Consider the following 27,868-nt stretch of genomic DNA (forward strand, 5'->3'; position numbering starts at 1 on the left):
TTGCGCGTTATGGACAAAGACAATGAATGGATGATGACAGGAGAAACGCTGCCTTATTGGATGCTTAATTAGTCCAAGTGTTTAGTCACGTGTCACGTCTCTTCTTTCATATTAATTTGGTCAGAAATATTTACTGTCATTGCAATTTTGAGTTATTTAACTAAATGGTGATATGTAATTGCGTTTTTTGTATGTATGTGTACACACAGTCTATTACTACAAAGTATATTTGTACTACTACTCTTGCTACGAGCTAAAAATTCCGAACTTCCATAATACAATTTAATTAAAGCTTTTTTTTAAAAATTAAATTGTTGTAAATGTACAAATATTAGGGGTGTACATCTCTCCACAAGATGATTCCATGTGTTTCTCAATACATGGGGTACAATTCAAGTATACAGCGATTTAAACATTTGATTCAATTTGTCAAACCAAAACCGATTTTCCGATTCAAATCATTTTTGTTACACCCCTAACAAATATATAATGAAAAACATACGAATACGTTCTGAAATATGTTTGTTTTTGTTTGTTTCGCTCTATTTGTTGTATTCGATGTTTAACTTGTCAATGTATATACAGTAGCGACTGCAATGATACATTTTAAGCAAAAACACAAATATTAAAATTCATGAATTTAACACTCACTGCTTTTTGGATTCAAACCAGTATCCACAAGCCTTTAGGGTTAGTTTGCATACATAATAAATAAGGGATGATCTCATTTACTATTCTCCCTTACACCCATTCATAATCATAATTTTTTTTCCCTCCCCTCTGATGGGTGTCGCGTGGGCACCTTGATGCGCGTCCAAGCTTGACACAGTTTAGCGGCAGCGTGTCTCCCCTCCCCTCCATTACTCTCCTGTCCTCTCCTCTCCACTCCCCATTGTTGAGGCGCGTGTCCCCGCTCTCGCCTTCATGCAGGAGCGCAGTGTGCGGGCACATCACTATTCAGCTGTATGCAAATGAACACACACACACACACACACACACACACTGGGTGGTAGATGTCATATTCAAGCATGAAATGTGTACCCCCTTCTCTATTGTGCTAGACATAGTCATATTAGCACTATTATTCATACTGCTGTCATTCAAGAGATATTTAAATACAGTACAGTAAAATGCATGTAAAAATGTAGAGAAAATGTACTAATAGTATATATGTAGATTGTGTCTGTTATGATTAGTTTACCACGTCAATGATAATTGATGGAAAAGTGTATATGTATATATACATACAGTGTGTATATATATATATGTGTGTGTGTATATATATATATATGTATGTATGTGTGTGTGTGTATGTGTGTGTGTATATGTATGTATGTATGTATATATGTATGTATATATGTATATATGTATATATGTGTATGCCTTGTCAAGGTCGTCGTATCGGCGTAAAAGCAACATGCACGTAAACTACGCATGATGGCCAAACGTTGGCGTCTCGTCTGTTGTTTTTCCAAGGTGGCCGCCCGCCGCCCAGAGTGAAAATGGAGAGCGTTTATTGTGTTTATACGAGTAGCAGCGGCGGCAAACTTGCAAGCTATTGACACACCTGTTGTGTCCCCAGTGAGTCTCCACAGCACAATGGCTTATGCATGCATGCACCTCAGGCTCTCCTCTTTCTAAATATATATATACTTATACACAAAACACTATCAGCTGCAAATTCTCTTGTGTGTGTGTTGACTTTAAAAACTAATTAATCATTGCCACCCAGCAAGTTGCCATGTTGCCGCCGTTGTCGAGTAGAACCGAGCTGTGATTTGTCGGCCGTAATGGACCCTGATGGCAAATAGCGCCGACTTTATCTTACTTTGCTATATATTTTTTTTTTACAGCCGCGACTATCTACCTGCCGTAAAAGGGCTGTAAAAGGTGTGACGGGATCGTTTTCAGCAGCTTTAGGATCTGTGGCCGAGCTGATAGCACTCTTTGTTCTGAGGGAAAGTGAGTGACGTGTGGAGCCATATGTTCTCTTTTGCTCTTTATTTGACTGTCATCGTGTACGATGGATATCAAACACTGTGCATTGTACACATCACATTAGATTGAAATATACTTTTACTGGAAAGGTGCATATTTAACTGGTGAATGCAGATGTCCGTCAAGGCCGAACCAAAGTGATTTGAAAAATCACGACGTACTGTGTGATAGAGTTCTACCCCAGACCTGTAGGAGGCGGTACATTTTTTAAATATAGTGTGTGACAGTCTGGTGCCATCTAACTGCACCTGGCAATTGTACTGGATAACCGATGATGTGAATGAAGGCTCTGAAATTCTTATATTACAAAAAAAAAAATCAGGCAAATTCAAACGTGTAAAAACAGTTTATTATATCTCCAGTAGAATACCGCATAGAAAATCTCTAAACACATTTGAAAAAAATACAGTATGCTCCCTCTAAATCACGGTTTTTCACCTATCACGGGTGGTTGTGGAACGTGTCCCCGCGATGAACGCTTTTCACTGTATATTGTGCATAAAATTGACCATTATGTTCATAAAGGAATATTATTTTGCATGTTGAATGTGTTAGTCTATGACTTCTTTTCACTGTCTTCTTTAAACATTTTTCTGAAGTAAAGTATTTACTGTGTCGAAAGAAATTTGAAGTGTGTAGGCGGGCAACAAAGCAGAGAGTGGGCCGAGGGGGAAGCCGAGCTGCTGTCATCGGATGCTCTCTGCGTTCTTATTTATAACATGCCGCACTTAAACGCATCGTATTGTTACACGAAACCGGAGACTCGCACGGACCAGCTGCTGTCGTGCCCCTCTCAGCCGTGCTATTCTCACTCGCATTGTGAGAGCGCGGGACGGGGACCGTGCCTAGATTAAGATGTCTCTGTTTTCCGGGCGGTGGGGGTGCGGCGGCCGAGCAGGTTTAGGGTTCACGCGCAGGTCTCGGCGTTAAAGCTTTGATGTGTGGCTGTTGTTTGTGAGCCAGTGTAGGATCGGGCGTTCGCGTTTGACAAAGGACTTTTCCAGCGGTTTCGCTTTGATCGCAACCACAAGGTCTTCATCCTTACTCGCGCCGTTGCCATTTTGCAAACTTCGCCGCCACGGCAACGGTGCGTAAGCCAGCCCCATCGGCATGCGAGATGATTGTTGCCTGAATGTCGGGAATGTATTGAATGTCGGCGCAGCCTTGACACTGAAGCATCTCATTCGGATTCACTTATGGAAGACCAATGTAATAGAATACATGGCTCCCTTAAGTGGGCTACATTCAAAGTCAAGGTGCCATTGTGTATTCGCTTAGTCTCAAGATGACGAGCGTTGCTCTTGAAAACAAAATAAATTCAAAAAAAATATCGCATTCAACACTAGGCTGTACACTACGTCAGATTTATCTGATTTGGCTAACCTCACCAACTGGCCACCTGCTGCATTGACGACTTGTTTGCTCTCCACTCTCTAGCGTTTGGGAGCAGGCCTCCGTATCGTAAAAAGCAGTAATGATGGCGATTTAAGCAGAGAGGTCAATATGCTGCTGCAGATTGTCAGTGACGTCATTGTTCGGACCAAAATGCGGGGTGGGGATTTATGAGCTGCTCTTTGAGGGCCGCAGGCTCGCTCTTTGGCTCTCGTAGCGCCCGACAGGAAGTTAGCTGCATGAAAGAAAGTCAGGATAAGTCGGCTCAAATTCTCTCTGCAATTCTCCTTTGCATGACTCGGAGGTGAAGCAAAACACCCTGCATATGTCTTTGAAGGCTCAAGTTTATTGTGAAGATCCTGAAAGGTTTATGGCATCAAAAGGAAAAAGGTGGAATATGGCCCTGCGGTTACCATTGCAAACAACTACAAATTTATGTACAAACATTATGTACAAATCCCAATTCCAGAGAAGTTGGGACTATTTGGTCGTTACCTGAGCCCTTAGGCACTGTGATGTCAGTTTCAGTAGACAGCAAGTGGCAAAATTCATATTCCACAAACGCAATATTAAACAGAATGCACTTTTGTTCACATTAAGTCAGGCGCAAAGAATGTATTATTACAGCCAAAATTTGGGGCTTGACTTCCTTTTATATAAAAACTAGAATGCAAATAAAGCTGAATACAGCTTCCTTTCAACAAGTACTCTCATTCCAGCTTTGATATTTTGTCTTTTAATAGTGCATACATTTCCCTCAAATCTCTTCCCGCTAATGTTTTCTCCCTCATGTTCTGTTTTGGAACATTGCTTTCTCCTCTTGCACTTTCCCGGTGTTTACTCCAAACACGTTACGCCACCGACCGGGTCTTCTGTGGCGCACACAGGCGACGTGCTCATCCAGCACTCTGCCTAAGTGAAATTGACGTCCTCACTGTCTGAGATGAGATTCACTCGACGTGGTAAAAAACATACTGTAGGTTGCTGCGATATCAAGCATTAATTGTGTGGGACTATTTTCTCCTGTGTTAGCATTTAACTAACAGTCCACTGAGGCCCACACTTGACGTAGACACCTCAAGTGTTGCGTTAGCGTTGGTTAGCGTCAGTTCCAGCTTTGCTGCTCACTAAAATACTCATACTTCTCGTTAGATATTTTATGACAGAGAATAGTTTTATTACAATTAGCACATTGTCCTGCTAAAATTAGTTTCATTGTTTCATGTTGCTTGACAAAAATTAATAACTCAACTGTCGGAGCGTCCTTGTAGTAAAAATTTGCTGTCTTGTCAGTACAGTATTAGGGTTTCTTTTGTGTGAGCGTTTTAGCCCACTAAGGCCCACACGCGGCTGCAACATGCAAATCCCGTACTCTGCGCAAATACTGTTTTTTTTTTTTTTTTTGCAAGCGAGAGTGAAGTAGTGGTCCCAAATCCTCTCTGGCACAATGAGATTAGTGTCAGCCGGTGGCGTTAATCCCGACCGTCTCCCAGCAGTGGCGCCATTAGCCGAGTATAAAACACCGCAGGGACGCCGGAGGGGCGAGGGCCACGACGACTTAGCCTAATAGTGGATTAATCACGCAAGGAGGCGACGTCTTTTTCTGCATAATACGCCAAAGCCAAACAAACGTACATACAATAGCATCAGACGCTAGACGCGTGGCTCGGTTGGTTAAGAAATGCTGCTTTTAATCAGGTCCAATTTGACCTAAAAATGAGATGAACAAATCCCACCGGCAGAAGCCCAGGGTGGTTTTCGCTAACTTCCCTTGAAGCCGCTGCACTTTCTAATGTCATTCCTCGATTCTGTCCGTCATTATTGGGCCGGACCAACCCTTGAGGAAACGCATGTCCCCGACAGTTTCACACCTAGTTCATGGACTTGAACTGTACCCCTGCACATTGCGCCTCGTGGCACGTCGGTTGGCTGCCAGAGTGGTCCCCTGGCTCGCCTGTCCTCTCACCATCCCCTCCCTTCCCCTCCGACGTTGGTACGATCCAAAAAGCCCGGCGGTTTGTTTGCTTGGGAAAGGAGAATATCCTCTGAGGTCAAGTCAAACAGGATGTGTTCGAGTGAGGTCCTTCGCTCAGATTGGCTTTTTGCACTAACGCTCTCGGCAGGGCCGGCGCACTCGTGCGCAAGCACACACGACACAAATTGTGCATGTGGACACACACACAGACGCACTTTTGGGATGCCATGCGTCTTGAGCGCAAACTTTGCACTCGCCTAATGTCTTGACAGGCTACCCTGGTGGTATTTGTCTTCAGCAAAGAGTTTGTGATTGAAGCCGACGTGCTTGTTTACATGCAACGCGGTGTCAGGGGAAAATGTCCAGCACGAGAAGCAATAAACACAAACGATGGGGCGAAAAGGCGCCACTAAGCGCGGCTCTTTGTCTCCAGTTTAATTAATCAGCATGTATCTCTTGAAAAATGAGATCAGGATTCAAGGAAAGTTGAGTTTTCAAAACGGCTTCGGTTCACAGCGTTTATGGCTAGCACGTCGGTTTTCGACTGACCTCCGATTGGAGCTCGCGGAAGTGTTGCTGGAGAAACAACGTTCTTGCCGCCAGCCTGGAGCCAAGAACACAGCGTCTTCTGAAGGCAAAATAGTGGTCACATGTCACGCCACCGTCGATGCGGTAACTTGGCGATCACATGCGATGATTTAATTAGCTACGGCCGCTTGGATTGCAATGTGTAAGAAGTACCTTATCGACAACATTCTAACACTGTTGTCTTTGTTGTGAGTTTAGCAGCATTGACACTTGACGTCACTCAGGCGTCAATACATGCATTCGTTACCATTCAGACGACTGGAAATGATCCGGTTTTGTTTTATACGCTGGCCCACATTTATTTTGTTCTGCTTCACAAATGTTATGTGGGCTTGATGACCGTGAAGAGTGGGAGTTTCCTAATTTCCACCCGTCCCCAAAATGTTCGCCTAATACACAAAGGACAGTGCATTAGGTCACCCTAATAGAAGGCCAATGGCGGGCAAATTCAATCAATTAGGAAGAAAAGGTCAGAGGAAATGACCTTCAGGAACCTAAACCTCCTCCATCAGCGGAAGGACTCTACTTTGGATCTAAATGTGTAACTTCACAACCTGTTTATGCGGCAAGTTTGCAAGCAAATTCTACAAATCTGTGCCTTCGACTGACTACAATTAAAGGCCACTCTAAAATGTATTGATTCATGCGTTGTACCCCACCTGACATCCCCAATACAGTCAAATTGCACTTTTAAGAGTGGCCTTTTGTTTTGGCTGGCCAAAAGCGCACTTGTGCAAGCCTGCTGTCTAATCAGTATCTTGAAATTCTTGAATGAGAACTACTTACTATAACACAGACCCATGCAAAATTGTGAATTTTATATTGCAACTACTGGCAATGGTGTGGCGTAAGATAATAATGCACAATTTCAAACGAAGTGCTTAACCAAACTGGAATCCTGCTTGGGAGTGCCTGGCCCACTCCACGTCGTCAATGGCGTAATAACAACAAAAGGGATACGAGTGGCGATATTTGTGTGTTTATCTGCCGAGATGGTCCTGAGGTATTTTGGGATGGCTGCTGTTTTTTCCTCCGTAAATTCCAGGTTCCGGCTGTTTTTCCTTCTCCTTGTTCCCAGCCTGTGAATGCACGGCCGCTTCCTCTCCCTGCTTCCTATTCTGAGCCTCTGATTGCGTGGAGGAGGAGGAGGTGGGTGAGGCGGAGGAGGCGCGGGGCTGCTAAACAAGATAGCGTATGTGATTAGTGTGTGAGTGGGAATGTTGCCGTTTCTATCTTTCCCCCTTTTCCGAGCTAAGAAAGCTCGTATATTGGAGCCTCTCTGGATTCGGGCATGGAGGACGTAACCATTAAGGAGATCATAGTGTCAACTGTTCCCCAAGTGCTGCTTTCCCCCTTTCCATCTGGTGATGGAAGGTGTGTGTGTGTTGACTTCATCTCCTCTCAACTCAGGGCAGACATATGGATCTTTGAGTCGTCCAAACTGTATAAATCCACAAATTTGCACAACCTGCTTCCGTGACAATTTAGCAGGACATTGTGCAACCCCCCCCCTCGCAAATACATATCCAAGCAAATTCTTTTTAGCATTAAGGCTTGCTAAAATGTTTGAAAGGCTTCTGCCACCAGCAAATATTTGTTGCTGACAATCTTAAATAAGGGAACCCAGTTCCCAGTTTCCCTTCCCTTTTATGAGATTCTGAAAAGCTATCTTTGTGCTTAGTTATGCTAACTTGTCAGTAGTAGGGGTGTAACAGTACGCGTACTGTGTTCAGATGAAGTTATTATTTATTATAGTGTCCTGAGTTTCCTCCTTATTTGTCTCACATTCCAGTCACATCGACTGTAAACAAATGCAGTGCAGCTCAACCTGTGGCTCGTGGAGATCACGGCTCGTGGCTAGCGACTGCATCGCAGACTCATTTGAAAACTAGTGTGATGCTAATGCAACTTCTGTTCCATCTATCTGCATTGAAGGAGCCACAAATGCCATTGTTTTTTTTTTTTTGTTTTTTTTACAGCGCAATAATTGCTAAATAAACTCAAGTAGGCCGTTTGGTATAATTTCTTAGTAGCTGGTTAGGTAGCTACACATTCCCCTTCATTTTGAGATTTCTTTTGGTATAAGGCAGCAGGGTGAACTAGTGGGTAGCATGTCTCCCTTATAGTCATTAGGTTCTGGGTTCGAATCTCAGCTCCAGCTTTCCTGTGTAATCTTCATGGTCTCCAGTTACTCCGGTTTCCTCCTACATTCCCCAAACATCCATGTTAGGTTCACTGAAGACTCAAATCCAAATTGTCCATATGTGTGAATATTGCTGCTCTCGATGTGCCCTGCCATTGGCAGGCAACCAGTCCAGGGTCTACCACACCTTTAGCCCAAAGTCATATGGGCTAGGCTCCAACTCACCCATTACCCAAATGAAGACAAGTGCAATAGAAAATGGAAGAATCCTTCTCAATCACCATTTGAAACAGACTCGAGTGCATGGTTCACATCTTGGGCGTGGTGTCAATATTGCACATGTTTATGGCTCAGCTATATTATGACGCGTCACAATATTAAATGTCCTAAACACACAAATGCCGCTATTGCTTTGAGTCCCAGCGCAGTGTTGATACAACATCAGTCAAATGCTTTTGTTTAGTTGTAAACCTTAAACCCAAGCACTGGGGGAAGTGTAACGTGAACATATAGGTTTTTGCTGAAAGAGTCCAGAATGAAACCAAACAAAAAATGTTTGTATATTTTGCGTTTAATCCAAAACAGAAATGTTTCCAGTCATTCATGGTAGGACCTTGGCCCTTGATTGCCGCGTTTAACTTAAACACTTTGGATGTATTTGGCCGCTCGCCGGTTGGCTCTAAAATTGGCAGGATTTCTGGTCCTCATCTGCACTCGTTTCTTCTTCTTCCGTCATCACAGATGACTGCTATTAAATACATCTTTCCTGTAAATACCTCAAACATGTTGGCCCCATGTTCACTTGTTAACATGTGGCCCGAGCATGTTGAGTTTCAATTCGTCGGATGCAGTTGAGGTCAAAATAGCGGGAGAAGGACAACATAACCCGTCGGAATGTTAAGACGGACAATTCAAAACAGGGCAAACATGTCCACCTCCTCTCATGTGTTAGTGTTTAATGATCAACGCTACATTTGTTGACTTCTTCGGTCAAAGAGACAAGTGTGTTTGTGTTTGTGTGTGTGTGTGTGTGTTTGTGGCGCGTGGGTGACTGCTCAGTGTTGATGTAAAAACACCAGCACACTTTGTGAGCCTGCTTCTCTGTTTACGGCACAACAAGCCCCCTCAACCATAGCGCCATATTGAATCCTTCTTGAGTGAGCACTTATTTTGAACCTCATGACCACCCTGTAAGTAATAAATCAGACCACCTCTCCAGTCGCATGTCATCATCTTCAGAAAAAAAATGTAAACCCAGATTGAAGATGAATTTCTTCAGCAAGCTTACACCAACCTCGTATCTCCCAAATGAAAATGAAAAGCTTATTAGTCAACTCAGCAGAAGAAGACAGTGGATGACTTTTTCATACCTCTACGGAGGAAGATGAGACCAGTGGACAAGATTGGTTTTATTTTACGGCATCAGCCGATCACCGATCCCATATAATTAAGGAAATCTGCGCCGATCCTGATCCCGGCTGATTGATCAGTGCACCCCTATTGTAAAGATAATAAATTGACTCGTGGGTCCGAAATTGATACACAAATAAAATCTTAACTTGGTTATGTCAACACAGCCATAGTTTTACGAGGGTCTCCTTGGAACGATTTCTCGCTCAAAAAGGGTCCCGCTACCCCAAAACTTTTTTGACCCACTGGTTCTATGCAGATCCAAGCTTCTTAACCGTCTGGTTACACGGTGGTCACACTGAACATACAGTACAGTACCCCGTAATCCTTGAATTGATCCAATTCCTAGCGCTAGCTGCTTAAATGCTACATATCCCCCAAAACCAGAATTGCGCCTCTTGTCTTTCCCATGAATGCCCGGGCGTGTTTTACCGACTTTTAGAGTGCGCGGTGAATTAGCAGCACTTGTGTCTTGTATCCATCCCCTCAATCTATCAGTAAACCCTTTGAGCGTCCCCCTCCCCCCACCAATGCCTCTGTCATCTGCTTTTTCTCATGGACCTATCGGGGCTGTTTGGACAGGCGGCCGAGGGAACGTATCTGTGCGATAGATGGACAGTGTCGCATTTGCTGCGGATTATGAAAAATAACTCTTTGCGAGAGACTTAAGCGATATCCCCTTATCCCCGCTCTCGATCTGTCTGGAATTCCGAGCTGACGGGTCTGAACGATAGGGGTAGTCTTATCTGTGTTTAGACTATCAATGTTTATAAGGGGTATATTTCAGAGTGCTGCAAACAACGCAGCCCGTGCGTGCATGTTTGCGTGCGCGTAGGCCGGAGCGACTGCGTCCCGGATAAATACGCGACCCACCGGGACGGAGGTTTTTTCAGGGATAGGAGGAATTTGTCTTTTCCGGGCCTCGTACATCAATATGGCAGATGTTTCCTAGAGGGCGGACGATGAAGCCTTTTCAGACACAATCACAAACTACCTTAATTGCTGTTTGTTTTGTCTCCCCAACCTCAACTACCCCCCACCTCCCCTCTTCCCTACTCTACTCTTTGTCCTGCGTCAAACATCTGAGGCGCATTTTCAAGAACAAAAAGGAACTCGTATTCCCCCCCCCCCTCCACCCGCCTATCTCTCAGTGGCTTTTATCCATCCACCATTTGATCTCCACTCTCATCCACAATCCAAAATGAAGCTCTGAACATTGAAAGGCTATTCTCATCGCTTTCTCCGCCTGCCCTGGCTATTGGCTGCTGATAGGATATCAAGCGCACCTAAGTGTTTCCCTTTCCTTCCCCTGGCTCTCTGTTTTCTTTTCACGTTCTCACCGGCCTCTGACTCTCTATCAGGACCCCCGCACATGCTCCCTGTCACGTCCTGTCGATGGGACAGTGGCCCGGGCTACCCTGAAATATTTAGTGGGGAGTGAATTTTTCGAGGGATGCTACGAGATGAGTCATGTTTTTCAACCACTTCATACACATTACAAAACAGAGGATAAGGAGCCCTAGTTGGGGATTTTGTTGGACATATTATAAAACTGAATCAAATCAATAAACACAAACTATCAAATTGTCCCTGTTTTCAAAGAAATTAGGTCGCATTCTTTCCAAAATTCCGAGCAGGTTAATAAAACTGCTGGAACGGAGAGTGCGGGTGGTGGTATGCATGGTGAGTACAGAGCGAAGACAGGCTGGGGTCTTGCCGATGAGTGTTTTATAGATAAACATAGACCAGTAAATTTGTCTGTGTGAGCGAAGAGAGGGCCAGTTAACCAAGGAGTATAGTTCACAGTGGTGCTAAAGGGAAGGTGTGCGTTGTGTGGTGAGTTTCTGAAAACAATTTATATTCTCCGTAAACTTTGATTGGAGAGAGTTTGATATGGGTCCCATACTGGCAGGAATGTTTCGAAGCATCTGGTCTAACGTGAGCTGTGACCCGCAATCGGCGAGGTCCTTCCAGTATTTCACGAACAGGACAAGCTCCATTCTGGCTGCCCTCTTGAATAGAAAAAAAAATGATCTCATACAAAAGTGACTCAACATTTGTCACAAAGTGATACGCTTGGACGCCGTAAGGGATGTCGTTTAGAATTGGCCCCGCATGAGCTCGGCCCTGTGCTAAAAATCAGGCGGTTGGCCAGCCCTTTGCCCTCTCTCTCCGTGGCAGCGGTGATTCATGAGATTGAGCTGAGTGTGGGAGGGGAAGTGGGGTGGAAAAGGTTGAGGAAGAGAGGCAGGAAGTTGGTGGGGGGGAGCGGTGGCGGGTGAAGCTGGTCTATCAACAAGGCCTGATAATGGCAATGCACAGGAAACCACTGAGAAGCATTTTCCACGATGCCGCGCTGGAGCAGTGGCATGGGGCAGGCTAAGGCATGTCAGCCCACTCTGCACCCTCAACACCATCTCTACAATCCTTTAATCCCACCTGGACGGGGTCACCCACACCCCATGCAGAGCATCCAAAATCCCAATCCGTGCTTTACGTTGATTTGTTATCGGCAAGTATGGCTGCACCTGCTCCAGCGAGGCACCCTGCCAACTCCCATCCTCCACTCTAATATATGTAAATATTAGGGATGTCAAAGTTAACGCATTAACTTTGGACATTGATTAGAATTTTATAACGCATTAAAAAACAAATTAACGATTAATCGTGATCAATTATGGAACATTTTCAATTAGTTAAAAAAATTGTAATTGCTTGACAGCACTTACATATATATATATATATATATATACTGTATATAAAAAAAATCCTAGAAGGGGGAAGTGTTAATGCGTGCATGTCCACCATGTTTGCAAGCAGGGAGGAGTCCTTGTTTTCCTTCTGTGCTTCCCTTTTAGTTGCACTGTTGTTTCCCTGGGACAAACCCCCATAAGCCTCTTCACCGTTTACTGCTGGTCTCATTGAGAGGATGTTACTTATTTTGCACACACATTGATCACACGTAGCCGATCAACCGAGAAGAATATCAATATCAATATCAATGGGAACTTCGCCTTTCTCCCTGGTGAAACGGGTCCATTTGCAAAATACATTGGTCGTGTAGAAAAAAATAGTGCTAGGTAAAAGCTGATTTTCAAGTAAACCAAAATAATGTGTTCAATAAAATCCAAATGAACGTTTGGGGATGCAGCATGTTGCAAAAGAAAACGACATCTTTTGAAATGGCAAAATTTGAGTAACCATGTCCTAAGCAAATCATATTAAAAGGCTTCTTGTTGGAAAATAAACAGTTGTATTTCATGAAAGTTCCAACATTGCATTCAAACCAATATAGATTTTATAACCGAGTTTACAAAGTTTCACACAGGGTCAGTCTGCGCACCGCGGGTGACATGACACATAATTTCATTTCTGCCTTCCCCTTTGAATTGCTTGTGACTTGACCAAATCCGCTTTTCAGTTTGTGTATTTTTAATTCATCCCTGGAAAATGCGGCGCACTGTTGTTGACTGTGATCGAGTACATCCTAACACACAAAATGCCTTGCGTCCATTGCTAGTGGATGTCATCCTTCGCCCCAAAAGAAATGAAAGTAAAACATTCATCTCACGTTTAACATCAAATTGTGGATATTTTACCTCATGTAATTTGTTTTGATCAATGTTCTCACTTGGAACTAAAATGTAGCGGTAGAGTGTGTTAAGCTTTGGCTTCCTCCTACTTCATTTTGAACAGTGATGTGTATATTTTTTGTTGTCATTCAATTTTCATGCTTTAAAAACACTGGTGGAATTTATTATTGATTTCGCTTCATGTAAAGATGAATATTCCAGTTTGACATGCTGCCAAATGCATAGGCGCAAAACGATAGGCGCAATCGATGAACGGGGGGGACGCATATACCAATATATCAAGTTGCTACATTTCTCTTGAACGTTTTGTCGAACGTCTTGTTCCTGTCCAGTCATTCGGCTACATTCAAAATCTGGCCATTTTCAGGACGTCCTGTAGAGCGCCCCTCCTCCCTCACTGCCCCGACACCCCCCCCCCCCCCCTCCCAGAAAAAATATAAACACACACAAACAGACGCAAATATGCTCTCACATACCCCCTCCCCCCCGCCCCCAATCCTTCTCTGTCACAGCTCCTTATCTTCCACGTCCAGGCTGCTGTGTTTGTCTATGTGTTCGTGACAGTATGTGTGTGCATGTGTGTGTAATAGGTGTGAAGTACAGTCACAGAGGTTGTCTTTCAAGTTCCAATCCCACCCTCCCTCGCTGCCTGCGATGGGGCTCAGTAGTCCGATTTGGGAGGGGGGGGTCTAAGAGCTGCCCATGTGACGCGAAGGACGCTTTGGTAGAAAGTGGAGTTCAGCTCAGGACTTTGCAGGTGGATTATTGTCGAACATGTCATTCTAGAGAGAGGTTAATTTCGATTTAATCCATGTTTGATCCGATCCGAGGTAACACTTTCTAGATGACATTCTTTTTTGTTGCTTGTGCTTCTTTAATAGTGCTCCTGCCATTGTATTCGTGTAGTTAAGTGAAAATAAATACTGTATCTCTTGTGAACTTGAGACACCATGGAGATGACTGTTGGTAACAATCCTGCCAAATTTGAAACGAGGCTTGAAAACTAAGCTTTTCTTTCTGGTCTCCAATGCTGTGCGTGTGTCTGCACAGAGCGCTGAAGCCACAGACACCTCAACTGTCAATCAAATACCACTACTACGATCGGGGAAAATTGGATGCGGCTTCATCTAACATCTTTCTTATGCGTATGCATAACTTCTTTTTCATCCACGTAAATGTAGCCGCTTGCGATAGCTGGAATCTTAGCGCGTTGCATTCTTTTTTTTTTTTCTTGCTGTGACCAGGTGCTCTAAATCGACCATGCCAGCCTGAAGCCCTGACCAACATACCAGCTGTTAAATTGGACTTTTAAAAAACGATTCCCTCCCTTCCCGCTCTTGTGCCTTCCTCCCCGCGTCGTGGGCACACTCGCGGCCGACAATGAGGCGCTCTAAAGCGGCCATTGCAGCACAGAGACCCGGACTTCAAACATACATAGTGCATTTAAAACAAATGTATTCACCTTGTGGGGTCTTTCAGTGTTCCAATATTGATTCTGAACCGCTCGAGATGTGTGTGGTATGATATTGCATTTTTGTGTGGTATTGATGGTTTCTACAATTGCGACGTGATAGTGGCGCTATTAAGAGATGGATTAAATTGAAGTCTCAACTCAAGGCCGGGGTGTCAAATGCACGGCCCGCCACTGAGTAAAAGCGCTTCATGAACATCAAAGCTCGGTTGCGTCACGTTTGAGGTGATGGGGAGGTGAGATGGTCTGCAGATGCTTTCTCTCAAGTTGCGGTCATGCGAAGGGGCGGAACAGGATGACGGCGGAATCACCGGCCCGCTTGTGTTGTTTGCCGAGAAGTCCAGCTGTTTGTTGACAAGTGTGATTTGGATTTTAGGTGGTCCCGAGACGTAAAAGAGCAACAATGTTTGTCACACGTTGTGCGTTTACATTTGTGTATACACAAACGGCCGTGTTGTTTGCGTGTCTGTCTAGTAAACAAGCTCTCCGTGCTCGCCACTTTTGTTTGTGTGGTTTCGGGTTGGAGATTGTGCCTCGTCGGCGTTATCTGTCACCTCGCGCCGTTCCAGATTGATTGTCGGCATTTCTCGTCCGGATTATTATGGGATGCAGCTTGCTGCTGAGCCACTTCCTGTGTATCGGCCTCATCCTGGCCCCGGGATCATCGCTGGGATCACAAGCTTGTTTACGTTGCGAGGACCAAGGTGAGATATATTTAACGCAAGCGCCAAGGCATCTAGTCACCGTTGACGATGAGTGTGGCACGATCGTTTTGTCACCTGCGCCAAGTCGAAGCCAGTTAAGCCACTTCCGAGATGATGCGTAAAATTCCGTTTTTGCAGCTTTCTGATGTTGAAACTATATCCTTGTAATATTACATCTTTTGTTTCTGTAAAATCATTTTTCCAACCTGCATTGTTACAAATTTTGAATGTTGTTCTCGCATTATTCCCACTTTTTCATAAAATGACGACTCTCTTCTTATGATAGTAAAAGACAAAGATATTTTTAGATGGGTCACTCTACTGTTTCGAATCCATAAAAGTCAAATGCGATTGTAAAATTTCCGAATATAAATTGAGAAAATTTGAAACAGTGTTACAGCTGTCTCTCAATTGTGCAATCGCATAGTTATGACTGCATAAAAATGGTGTATTCTCGCACAGTTCTGTGAGGGGAAGCACTGAGTTCACTTTGTCCTCCTTCCCCAAGATTGTTTGTCAAGTTTGTGCAAATGTTCCAAGTTCATGAGGACATATAAAAAGGTTATTGTGCACCAAGTGGGGGTATAATGTTACCTCAGGAGGAGGCTATTAAAACAGTATAATAGCTTGGTTTTGTTGTAAAGGAATTATATGACCTAATGCACTCTTGCAGTTGGATGAGGCTGGAGACGGGACTGTTTTAATGCTTCCAGAGAGTATCGGATGTTTGGAATGTATTGCCATGCTTCTTTTTTTCCAAAACAATTGTACAGTTGTTTTGGAATGTGAAAAGACAGAAGAGTTTCATCATTATTGTAAATATAATTTGATAAGATCTACAATGATCATTTCTATAAGTGGACATTTTTGTGGTAAATTGACTTGACAAATGGTTGGTGTCCCAATAATTTTTCATCTGCCTTTTTTTCTGAATGTTAATTAAGTATTTTACCAAATTATACTGTCACAACTCAGCTAATTTAATCACCACCGCACAAAGTTTCTCCGGCCATGATTTGGCAGCTCGGGTCCAGATACACCATTGAATTTAAATGTCAAATATTATGACTTATTTACATAACTTTACCCTCCCTTCCTTAGAATTATGACTTCATTTTTAAAATTTTTTTTTTAACATTATGCTACCATTCTTACAGTAAAGTCTCTGCGGTTCTTCTCACAGAGCAGAGCGAATATGTGCCTGTGGTTATTGGCGTCTGCTCTGTTTGTCTGCGTTGCTGCTCAGTATTGTATTTATTTGTAGCTTTGCTATCACTGTAACAGTCACGTTAATTTCCATCCTTTGTTTCCGATGTTTCACATTGTCAATTTTTAGCCCAGTTCGCATTAGGACAGGAGCAACAATGAGCCGACTGCTGGCCACGCCCCTGCCGCCGCCCAATTAATCAGCATTATGGCGGGTTGCCACAGCAACAAATGGGCCCGGAGGCACCTCTTACCTTCACTCTCTCTCTTTTCGTATATCGCTCCCTCCCCGCCAAAGCCTGGGAGCGGAATTCTGGGAACATTTTTCCATGTGAAACGGCGAGGGTCAGCGCTGGGGTGTGACGCCACGGCATTGTTCCCGCTGCGAGGAGAGGAACCGTGCACCGTGAGGGCAATTCCTGTCCGCCTCAAAAAAACAGCCACTTTCTCACACCGCTTTCCTTCCTCCACCAGACAGCTCAAAACAATCCCAGAGTGTTTGTTGGGTACGAGGTGCGCCGGCGTACTTTTGAGCTAGTGCGAGAGCGGCGGGAGATGCCAAAAATTTTGATAAAGCCGGTTTGGATTTTTGCGGCCCATCACAAATAAACACACAAAAATAAGCAGGGAAAAAGGTCACATGCTGGCCAATTGATGCGCTTTTCTCACACTGCTAACCATGTGAAATCGACTCAATTGTTACTTGGTTTTTTTAAAAGCCATTTTATCCTTCCTAACCGCTTTCAGCACGTTTTAAAACACATTTATGCCTCCTGTTCCGCATTTTGGCGCTAAGAATACATCTAATGTGATGCTTGGCTCACTGTGCTTACAAAACTTTATTACAAAAACAGTCGTACATTCTCGTTCCACCCATGTTCCCTCTTGAAAACTGTAATTGCTCCTTTAGGAAAACTTCAATGAATCTTGATGAAACTGATTGTATTGTTATAGAGTTGGTGTGTGGCCGTAATAATTTATTTTATTTGCTAAAATCCCATCTCAGTATCATTTGACCCGTGAGCAGCTAACAGCTGCATTCACGCCTCGGGCCTCCATTTTTCGACAACAACACAAACAAATGTATCCTTGTCAAGTGGAACATTTTGTATTTGAGCGTTTGTCATTGATTAGAGTCCCTCTTCACTAAAAAGTTCCAAATGTAGATGTGTGTTGAACGGAGCCTCCGCTTAAAATGTATTGTCTGTTCTGACAGAGTGACCATTGGGATTTCACATGGGAGGCCGCTGTGCTCATTGGAACCTTCAAAGCCGCAGATTGTTTTTTTCCAACGAAATTAGCAACAGATTATTTGACTATTAAAATAATTATCAGCCCTAATGTATATATATGTATATGTATATGTATATATGTATGTGTATACATATATGTATGTAGGTACGTGTATATATATATATATATGTGTGTGTGTGCCACAGTGATGTATTAGGGCTGGGAAAAAATTATCATTGCGAGATGTATCGTGATACTTCTTATGCCGATATCAAGTATCGATACGTTGATGAAGTATTGATACTTTTGATACCTTTTGTTATGTTATGTATGTTCTATAACATACGTTTTAACATTTGAGGTCCTTAAAGTTGAGTTTGATTTATTGCACTTTATTGTATTAAGAACAGTTACCGGAACAGTTTATGCACTTTTCAATCGTGACACTTGAGTAAATGTCAAATGGCACTTAAGTTAAAACTTTGGAAACACAGGTCTCAGTTTTTTTTTTTTTGATATATGTTTTAATCATATTTAAGTGTCGCAATACGTATCGGACCGCGACCCAAGTATCGGGATGTGGAAAAAGTGACGCATTGTGAATACTTTCCAGATGCACTGTACATATGGATAAGTCACACAACCAAAGTAAGGTTTCCTGCACCAAAGAGGAAACAAGATAGGAAGGATGAGCCCTCCAAATCCCTCTCGTACGTAAAAGTGGGGGGCATTCCTATTTTAGTGCTTTCCTTTTAAATCTTAAAAGCTTTTGTTGGGTGTGTTTCTGTCCAATATGTAAACTGGGAGCACGAAGGAGGAGGCGACCAAACGCTCTCGAGAGTTTCCTGCCCTGTCGCGCAGGCGTGCGTGCGCGCGTGCGTGCGTGCATGGTCCGCCGTCCTCCTTGGCCCTGTCCGACAGCCCGCTACCACCTCCCCAAAAACCCATCCCACCCCGTCGTCTGAGGATGCGCGTGCTTGCGTGGGCTGGATGTCTGGGAAAGCCTCTGACACAGCTGAGCCTAATATAGTGTGCGTGCGTGCGTGAGTGCGCGTGGTGCGAAGGAAGCACCTGCCCCGTGCGAGCGTCAGCCGTGTTGCGTTTTATCTGACCCCTCGCACATCAGGTGGTTTCCTGTCTTGCGTCACACGCCGCCGCCATTGGTGGGACGAATCTCCGCCTCTTCCTCAGCTGTTCGGCCCTCGCTGACTCTCGTTCCCCTTCCCGGCTTCTCACCCCCCTCGCCGCGATTTTGACACCTAATCAAGTTCGTTTCAAGAATGTGGCATCACGGGAACTTTGATGGCGTTTTTTAATGACCGCCTCTGACCATGCTCGTCACTTCCTTCCTCCAACCGCGCAGATTCAACTTCCATCTGTCATCACCTGGTAAACAGGAAGCTTCCTTCTGTCTTCTTTCCATACTTCCCCGTCCGCTGTCTGTCTTGTTAGCACGCTGCAGTGGGAAACCTCTAAAGTTGAACAACATTCCGCCACACTGTTCGTTATTTTGCAATGATTTCCCCCTCATAAGGAAACAATCATAATGCGGTGAATCCGCATTCATCACGAGGGATGTTCCAGACCAGCAATAGATGAAAATCCGCGATATAGAGACGCTCTCCCACTGTCAAAAAATGAGTCGTGGGCTATCACTTTGAGGAAACAAAAACAATACTTACTCACAGTTCTCTGAATTAGGGTCAAGTGTGCTTGCTTCAAGCTGTTTGTCACTTGCAGTTGAAGTTTACTGCAAAACTGACGGAAAAAACAAAAGGGAATTAAACATTGTATATTTGAACACCAAAACATTCAACCAAACAATATACAGTGAACGTTTTTGCATGTCATAGTTTTTTTTAATTTATATTTCAGTTTTTGTTTTTTTGGGGCTAAATTGCATCATAGCTTCCATACTACTGTATTAATCAGTAATTTTGAATTCATACTGTTTTGGATGTAAAGCTGTATTTATTCTCTATGAAATGTGTCTACCTAAGTAAAATATTGCTTTGGTGTGATTCGATTTCAGTCAGGTCCACTGTCATTTAGACATTTCCGAACCCATCTAATTGTATATAGTAAACGTTCTCCTTATAATTACACACGGTGGTTTCAGTTCTGTGTAAACTAGGACAATGGCAGAAGGTCGCATCACACCGCCTGTGTGTAAAAGGTCGCCTGCCTTTCGTCGTCATCCATTGAAGTCACCTCGGACTTTCAAATGAGTTCTCACAAACAAACCGGCCTGGGCCTGTTTTTTTTTTTTTTTTTTCCAGCCTTCCAACTTGCGATGGGTTTTGAACTTGTTTGTTCACCAGCGGGGGGGAGGTGGGCTTTTTTCCTTGATCCCTTCAAAGGAGGCCCACTGTATTCTGTGATCCAGCAGCTGCCGAGTCCTTAAGGACACGCTACGATGGTGGATGAGTGCCACGAGAAGCAGACATCCCCACCCCCCATCATCCACTCCGCAGGCGCAATTATTAGCACGTGTGTTTTCCATTGCCTAATGATGTCATCCTTTATTGATCAACATGATGCGATTAGGCTCTTCTTTTGGGAATAGAGTACATTTAACACATCATCAAGGAGGCAAGCGTGCCGGCGCAAACACGGTCTCCTTCAGCAAGGATTAAAGAATTTTATTTGGAAAATCAGTTGCATGTGTGATACTGTGGTATCTTGATAATCATTTAATTTGTTTTTATCTTTCTATTAATCAATGAGCCGGATTAAAAAAAAAAAAAAAAAAATCCATTAATTCGTTCCAAAGCATTATTTCAAATTGACATGATCATTGTTTTCCAAAATAAAAGCAGATGTTTGCAAATATTATATTTTGCGTCAACACAAATATAATCAGTCTATTTTTTTTACTGGTGAGAGGCTGAAATTCTAATGACTTGGGCAATTTAAAGTTAAGCAAGGTCTTAATAATTGATAAAAATATTTTTTTCTTTATTTGATAATCGATTAGTTGGCGATTCATTTTTGCTCCCAGATAGGTCTGTCACTATTCCATCGATTAATCAAATAATTGGAAAAAAATGTATCAAGTAAAGTTAATTGCAAAACCTTTTGTTTTCCCCACGATTATTGTTAATCAATTATTTGGGATTGTTTCATGATTAACGCAAAGGCCTGCTTGTTTGACTAGGTAGACTTCATATGAAACTACATGTCATATATACTGGTCATTTCGAATATAGCTGCAGAGAATGATTTATTTATGTTAGGGTTGGGTGAGTACCAATACCAGGTATCGGTATTTGGCTGATACAACGTTATTTTAAGGTATCGGGTATTCGTCGAGGCTAACAATACCGGCCACCGATACCTAATGTTTGCACCTGTACTTATTTATAATTCGTTTTTGTCTATCAGCCTATCAAAATATTACTGTATGCGGTGTAAAAAAGATGGAGAGCCGCTTCTTTAGCACATACGTCCACACTCTTTGTGGCATTTCCAAAGCTGTTCCGTCGTGGTGGTGTTCCCACCAAGGTCATGCGGGGGTGGAAAAAAAAAAGAGGAGCAGATGAGAAAGTCAACAGTAATCATCATTTGCGTGAAAAAAGTTTTTTTTTATATGCCGTCCTTGTCGGGACAAGGACAAACTCCCCCTTTATCCGCTTCAGAATATATTTTAAAAAGCTGCATAATGCCACGTTTTGGCAATAACAGTTCTCTGTCAGTCCCGCCCTGCTAAATTATACCGACTGTTATTCCATAAGAGCACCACCAAGTTGACAAATGGGCCCATCGGGCGGCTGGCCTGAGTGCATTTATGAGTGGCAGTAATAACACACCTTAATACAATATGCCTCAATTACTTTGGCGCGTGACACGGGCTAACCTCAACCTCCGGCTATTGCTGTTGTGCAGATTGGGAAAATAATAAATGCAATAGATTCAAGCGCTCAAACCCTTTAAAGGTGACTGAGGATTTAATCGCGCACCAGAACTGTTGTATTTGTGGATGTTATTCCATGTATTTGGAACACATTTTGTGTCTTTCTAATAGAACTGTGGGTATCAACATGAGCCAATAATCACTCTTTGTATTTAAATCAACCATACAACTTTGATTTTATGATTGCAAGCTTAATGCTAATATCTAAATAGCTTCAATATACAGTAGTGGCGTTAGCGCTTTAAGGAATGGACATTTGAACACAAACAGTGTAGCAACACATGTTAACAAACAAAGTATTTCACTGTTGTCGGATGGCCCATTTGAATTTTTTTCATAAATATTTGCTGTTGGTCAGCCCTCACGTGGGTCTGTTATTTGTACAAAATATCGACCAATGTAAAGCGTTGAAAATGGCTTGCTCCCTTTAACGATGCGGTGTTAATGGTTGTTTGCCATCATGCATGCCTTTGTGAAGTCCTGTCATTAAGTCAATGAGAGACATTTTGGGGGGTGAAACAAGCATCACACCTGTTGTCTCGCTGAGGTACAAGTGTTAAGCCGGAAAGACCGGTTAAAAGTCACCTGTTCATCGTGGCTAGCTTTGTCGTCATGGTTACACTGACAACAATACCAAGTGCACCACTTTGTTGACCCTTGCTGACCTCCTCCTCCTCCTCATCTGATTTGTTTGCACTTTCAGCGTATGGGAACAACATACTCTCAAAGGCCTCCTTATTAGGTACACCTGCACCCATCTAATTGCACGGTTTATGTTGCCGTTCTTTCCAGGAACAATGAAGGGACTGTTATAAAGCGTACACAACCAACAAATCATTATTATTGAAATGAATGGAAATGCACCATTACAGTGTGTTTCCGTTCTTTTCTAATCAGCAGTATAACGGGTTGGTTTCACCAAAAACACTCGTTTCCGATCAAAAAGTAAAGCTTTTTGTGAAAAGAAAGTGTAAAGCAGCCGTGTAACTGATGCAAATATTTTCTGTTGTGTGAAGCCTGAAACTATTCAGCAAAAAACACGGTAAAGGGATCTTGATGGCAAACTGAGAATACATTTATAGATCTACACCTTTGAACTTCGATAATGATCAGTTCTTGTCTTGAAAGACAATTCTGTCAATCAAAGGGCATACTTGTTCCAAACTCAACGTTTAAAAAAAAGTATACTTTTAATGGTTCTTTAGCAACACACTTATAATAGAATCTCAAAAAGGACATTTTTTTTTCTATTATGGGGTGCCATTGGATGGTGCAGGTGTTCCTAATATTCTGGCCCAGCCGTGCCAACTCACCAGGCTTTTATCTCATCTCCGCACATTCCTTTCGCTGATGCCATTCTGTCATTATTACACGGTGGAGGTCTCCCTTGTTCTCTGTTTTTACTAGCAGGTGTTTACGGCGAACCCCCACCACCTTGTGACGGCGAAGAAACAAAATAATGACCTTAATAGACTTGAGGGTAATTTTGGTGCAATTTCCTTCCGTCATGGGGGCTACGGTTTGATGCCATTTGATTGCTAAATGGCATGTGCCCTTAGTGGGCTCTTGAAATGAACTCTTGAGATCCTAAAACAGCTTTAAAAAAGGGATACTTTAAAGCACTGTTGCGATGATGATGATGATGATGATGATAATTGCCTTTCTCGTTGGCTCTGGGTCACGTTTCATCTTGAGATCGTGTGCCTTTAATCGGACCCTACGGATTATAAATCAAGCTGTTTCAGAGGGGTCTGTCCTGTATGTAACAAGTAATCTTTTTTTTTTTCTCCTCATCGGGTGGGGGTGGGGGCTTCGGTTCCCAGGGTTATTTTCTCCCTGAGGCACAAGTGTGACATTGGCCAGGGTTTGATTCGGTGGGAGTCAGGCAGCCCCTCCATCATACAGTGGAACACATGGCCTCACACACAAACACACAACAGCAGCCATCTGGGCGAGGTTTGTCGATCAATTAGGTCCAATTCGCCCCACGCCACTCAGAAATGGAGTCACACTGGAGTGTTTTCCAATCAATTTTTCCTATTGCTGATAATGTGACTCTTTGAAACGTACCAAGACACTAATGCACTGCCCACGGGCGCTGTCTAAAAGAGAAGTGCCGGGTGTGTTTCCGTGACACTAAGGCAGCGTTTTCCGAGGCAAACGCTGCCTTGCGATATTTTGACCTGAGGAAAATCTCACAACGCACCACCAAACGTTTGTGTCACAAACGTAGCTATATATTCATGGGATAAGCTCCACCACAATAAGAACAACTGATAGAGGAACTAGATGGGTGGATGGAACATATTTACTTAAGTTTATCATGGCCATAAAAAAATGCCAAATGCTCACCCTAAATTCTCCAATAAAAGAAAGATTGTCTCATACACAAATTGCCCATCCAGCCATTGTTCTGTTCATGGTAGCCGGGCGAGCTACATCTACAAAGACGCCCGACATGCCGAGCATTATTGGGATCGAGTAATGTTTGGCTCTTTCTATTTTTAATGTTCTTTTGCAGTTTTATGTAAAAAGCTTGGAGGGTCAGACGGAATGTTTTTATACAGGATACTCATGCTTGCACAATACCTTTACGTCTGTGTGTGTTGGATATATCTAAATATATATATATATATATATATATATATATATATATTTTTTTTTTTTTTTTTCTTCCAAGGGGAATAACTAAGCGGAATTGTCAGGCATGCTAACAAATGATTTCTAGACGGGGAATCAGTTTTCGATTCCGTTTACCTATATGGCAGCGTGTTTGGGAATCACTGCTCGAGCGTACCTGCTTTCTCTTGCTGCTTATTTGAGGGAATTCCCTAGTCGGGGTTCAGCAAAGTATGAGCCCTGGAATTCATCTGAAATGGCTGCTTCAAATCAAAACAGACGACTTCCTGTATGTTTTCCACCATGGACTTTTGAGACATTTTCATGCGTCCTGGTGTGAGTGACACGTCCAGTCAGTTTTAAGCCGATCAGTGAAACTAGTGCCGGGGCTTATTTTTTTTTCGCTCCATTGACTCCTGGACACAAATCTTAGCTTTGACGTTTTTGAACTGCAAGCATCAAGTGTCAGTTGTACCTGGTTTGCTTGAAATTTTGCTTGTGACTGACCGAATTTTGTTTTGATGTTACAGGACAAATTGACCGATTTTGAAGTGGTAATACTTTTTCAGTATGAAACTCTTGCTTGGCTTAATAAGTACAATCAACACATGATGACTTTAATGTTCTCACAATTAATAGCAATGTCTTTTGGGGGTTTCTGACAACTGTGGATGAGCAAACATACCTCGGGTCAAATCTGGAACCAATTGTATTTTCATTTACAGTTAAAAGGTGCGCATTGCACTTTTGACTGACATTTTCCACACTCTGCAGATTAACTAGCCACGCGGACATGCTCCTTATCTCTTCATCCTGCATGTGGGATCTTGTTATGGGGTGCTTATCGCTGGAGGGACTGCGTGCCATCTGCGGTATGTTTTGTCGCGTGGTTGGACTTAAGTCAAGCAAAGCCGAGCGCACTTGAACGAGACGGCCCAAATTGTGTTTATGTTCCCGCTGAGTACAACGATCGTGATCACCCTCTGTCCTGTCCACTAATGTTGACCCTTCGTTGATAATGCCCCAGTCTCGGTGTCTCCAGAAATCCATAACTCCCTACTTCGTTCTGACTCGTGAATGTGAAGGAGGTTTTTCCCGACATTCCAGTGGCTGGAAGAATGACAGCTCGCCTGGTGATTGTCTCAATTTTGGTTTTGAGCAGAGAAGGAAAAAACGCACACACGAGCGCACGCACACACACACACACGCATGTGCATCACAGGCCAAAGAGCAATCAGGGAGTAACTATCAGCGTGCAAAATTCTCATGTGATGAGTTTAGAAAGAAGGGCTGAAATAAAGCATACCTTGTTTTTGGGAGCATTGACAGTCACATGAAGTGGTCTGCCTTAAAGGAGACACTTTGTTTTCGTTCATAAGTTAAAACAGTTCCCAGGTCTCGTAATCACCTGTGTCGTGTTTCCCCCAGAATAGCTGGAGGATCAAGAATTATAGTCAATTCTTCACCCTATTTCTTGCCTTGCTAAAATCAGCCCGGTTTTGTCATGCAAGTGAGTCAGGCTTCTACTCGCCCTATACTGTGTGTATGTGGCGCGTGGACCATCACCAGTTTGCGTTGCACAGTAGCCGGGGCTGAGCAATGGATCAAATTCTAATCATGATCGCGGTTTTAGCTGCCACTGCTAAATGAAACTGATCGGCAGTGATTTTTTTGTACTTAAAATGAGGCCTCTTCCAGAGCATTAAGTGAAGGCAGAGAACTTTACGTTAGCATCTTGGGCGAGCCATGGAGTGGCAAACTGTCAAATGCCGTGGGTATTTGACTTTGTAGGCCGTTCTGCGGGTCCTCGTCAGTGGCACAGATGGCTGGCGTGTTTACCGAGAACAGTCCAAATAGTTTACATGTTGCCTTATCAAAATATCGCACGCATCGTTTTGCTCTCAGAAGCCGCCAGTCGCGTTCTCGTGTGTGCATTGTTGTTGTCCTTATCTGCCTGACAACATGCCAACCTCCCACTCTCCCCAGGGACAAACAATGCACGGCACAATGAGAACTAAAAACGAGAGACGAAACTTTTGTGATTACTGAAAGCTGACATTTGTATGTATACTACATATATATATATATATATATATATATATATATATATATATATATATATATATACACACTACATCTTTGTGCGTGTGTGTGTTGTACGCCAACATTTGTTGACGGTGAGGACAAAATGCCAAGTCATTGCATCCTTTGTTTCCCCCCCAGTTATTTTTCGCGTAAACACTGCTTCAGGGGCTCCGATAGTGAAAACAGAGTCGGGAGAACTGAAGGCAAGCCTGGAAAGACAAAGTGTGTAATTTAAACGACAAGCACATGAAGCCAAGGCAATTTTCTATGCCTTTTTCCTCATGGAAAATGGCAGCAATAGAAATAGTCAAGTCAAATTAATTTATCTTGCCTTTCATCTCAAAGGGCTTAACAAATGCTATAAGGCTCAAAGTGTCACCGTCATCAAGCCTGTTTTAACCATAGAGGCAATGTTGACGCATTGCTCCGCCCATATTCGATTGCATAGTAAAAGAAAAAGCAAGGCAATGCAGCGTCCGTCGGCCACCTGCATTTGACCAAAAATGTCTGCTTCAAACTAAAATGGCTGTTCAGTTTTGGGCAGGGGTCCCAGCGACTCTATTTGTGCGTCCTATTACGGTAGTCATGTCTGATGAGTTTCATGTTCTCGTCTTCTCGCGGCGAATGCCGCAGGACATCTTTGAAAACGTGCTGGCTCCCGTTGAAGTGGAAGACTTGTGGTTTGGATTATAAATCTATCGTTGAAGGATTAGTTGGTTCGCCATAAAGGGCGGCGTTTGAGCCCGTCACGGCTTCTTGCGCCCGTAATTTTTTTCCACACTTCTCCAAGGTGAATTTAGTGAGCTCGCCGATGTCTCTTTTCTAAGCCGGAAACACTATTCTTTTATTTCAAGTGGCCCTCCTTCTGTTGAAGCCATTAGTGGGGGGTGAGCTAATGGGCACAATGGGGAGGCCGCACATGCAGACAATAATGACGGAGTGGACTTCCATGGACCTTTCCCAGCCCTCTTGAAGTACTTGGCATTGTAAAAAAAAAAAAAAAAAAAAAAACAAGGAAGGCAGAATCACACATGGAACTCTTTGTGAGATGTTCAGGTATTTTTTAACCATCGTTTGATCCTGCAGACTTGAGGAATTACGTGCCTTTCAGGGTTAATATTCTTCCTCATAGGAAATTGTTCTAAACGTTCACTTCTCCTTCCCCGAGGAGCTTTTAAACCCAACTCCCCTCCGTGACATTGAGAGGTGGGTACCTGTGTCTGACCCGACTGAGGAGGTGAAATGTGACACTTGTTAGACGACGCGCCGACTCGGCAGCTTTGCTAGCTTAAGTGACACGCCGAGCCGGTAGAAATGAAAAAGCTCCACGTCAGACATTTATCTTAAAACAACAGCTTGCTTCACAATCGTCGATGTGCTCCGACAAACGCAAAGAAAGGCATCTTGCTCGTTCCCACGGCTTGCGAAGTGTTGATTGGCGGCACGAAAAAGAAACGCTGCCTTCTATCACTAGCGCTCAATGCGGCTCACTATTTGGCAAGCGCGTGCTCGCTAACCAGTAGCAGTTGGCTCAAATC

At 43.3% G+C, this 27,868-nt stretch overlaps 1 protein-coding gene across 1 annotated transcript in view; it reads left to right on the forward strand.

Moving 5' to 3' along the window:
* LOC147128181 (uncharacterized) overlaps window positions 1-27,868 on the forward strand; it is a 192,689-nt gene that overhangs the window by 18,856 nt on the left and 145,965 nt on the right. The window lies entirely within an intron of this gene.

The sequence above is a fragment of the Filicampus tigris genome, chromosome 20, assembly GCF_054856515.1.
Source record: "Filicampus tigris isolate MCC_2025a chromosome 20, RoL_Ftig_1.0, whole genome shotgun sequence".
NCBI classification, from domain to species: domain Eukaryota; kingdom Metazoa; phylum Chordata; class Actinopteri; order Syngnathiformes; family Syngnathidae; genus Filicampus; species Filicampus tigris.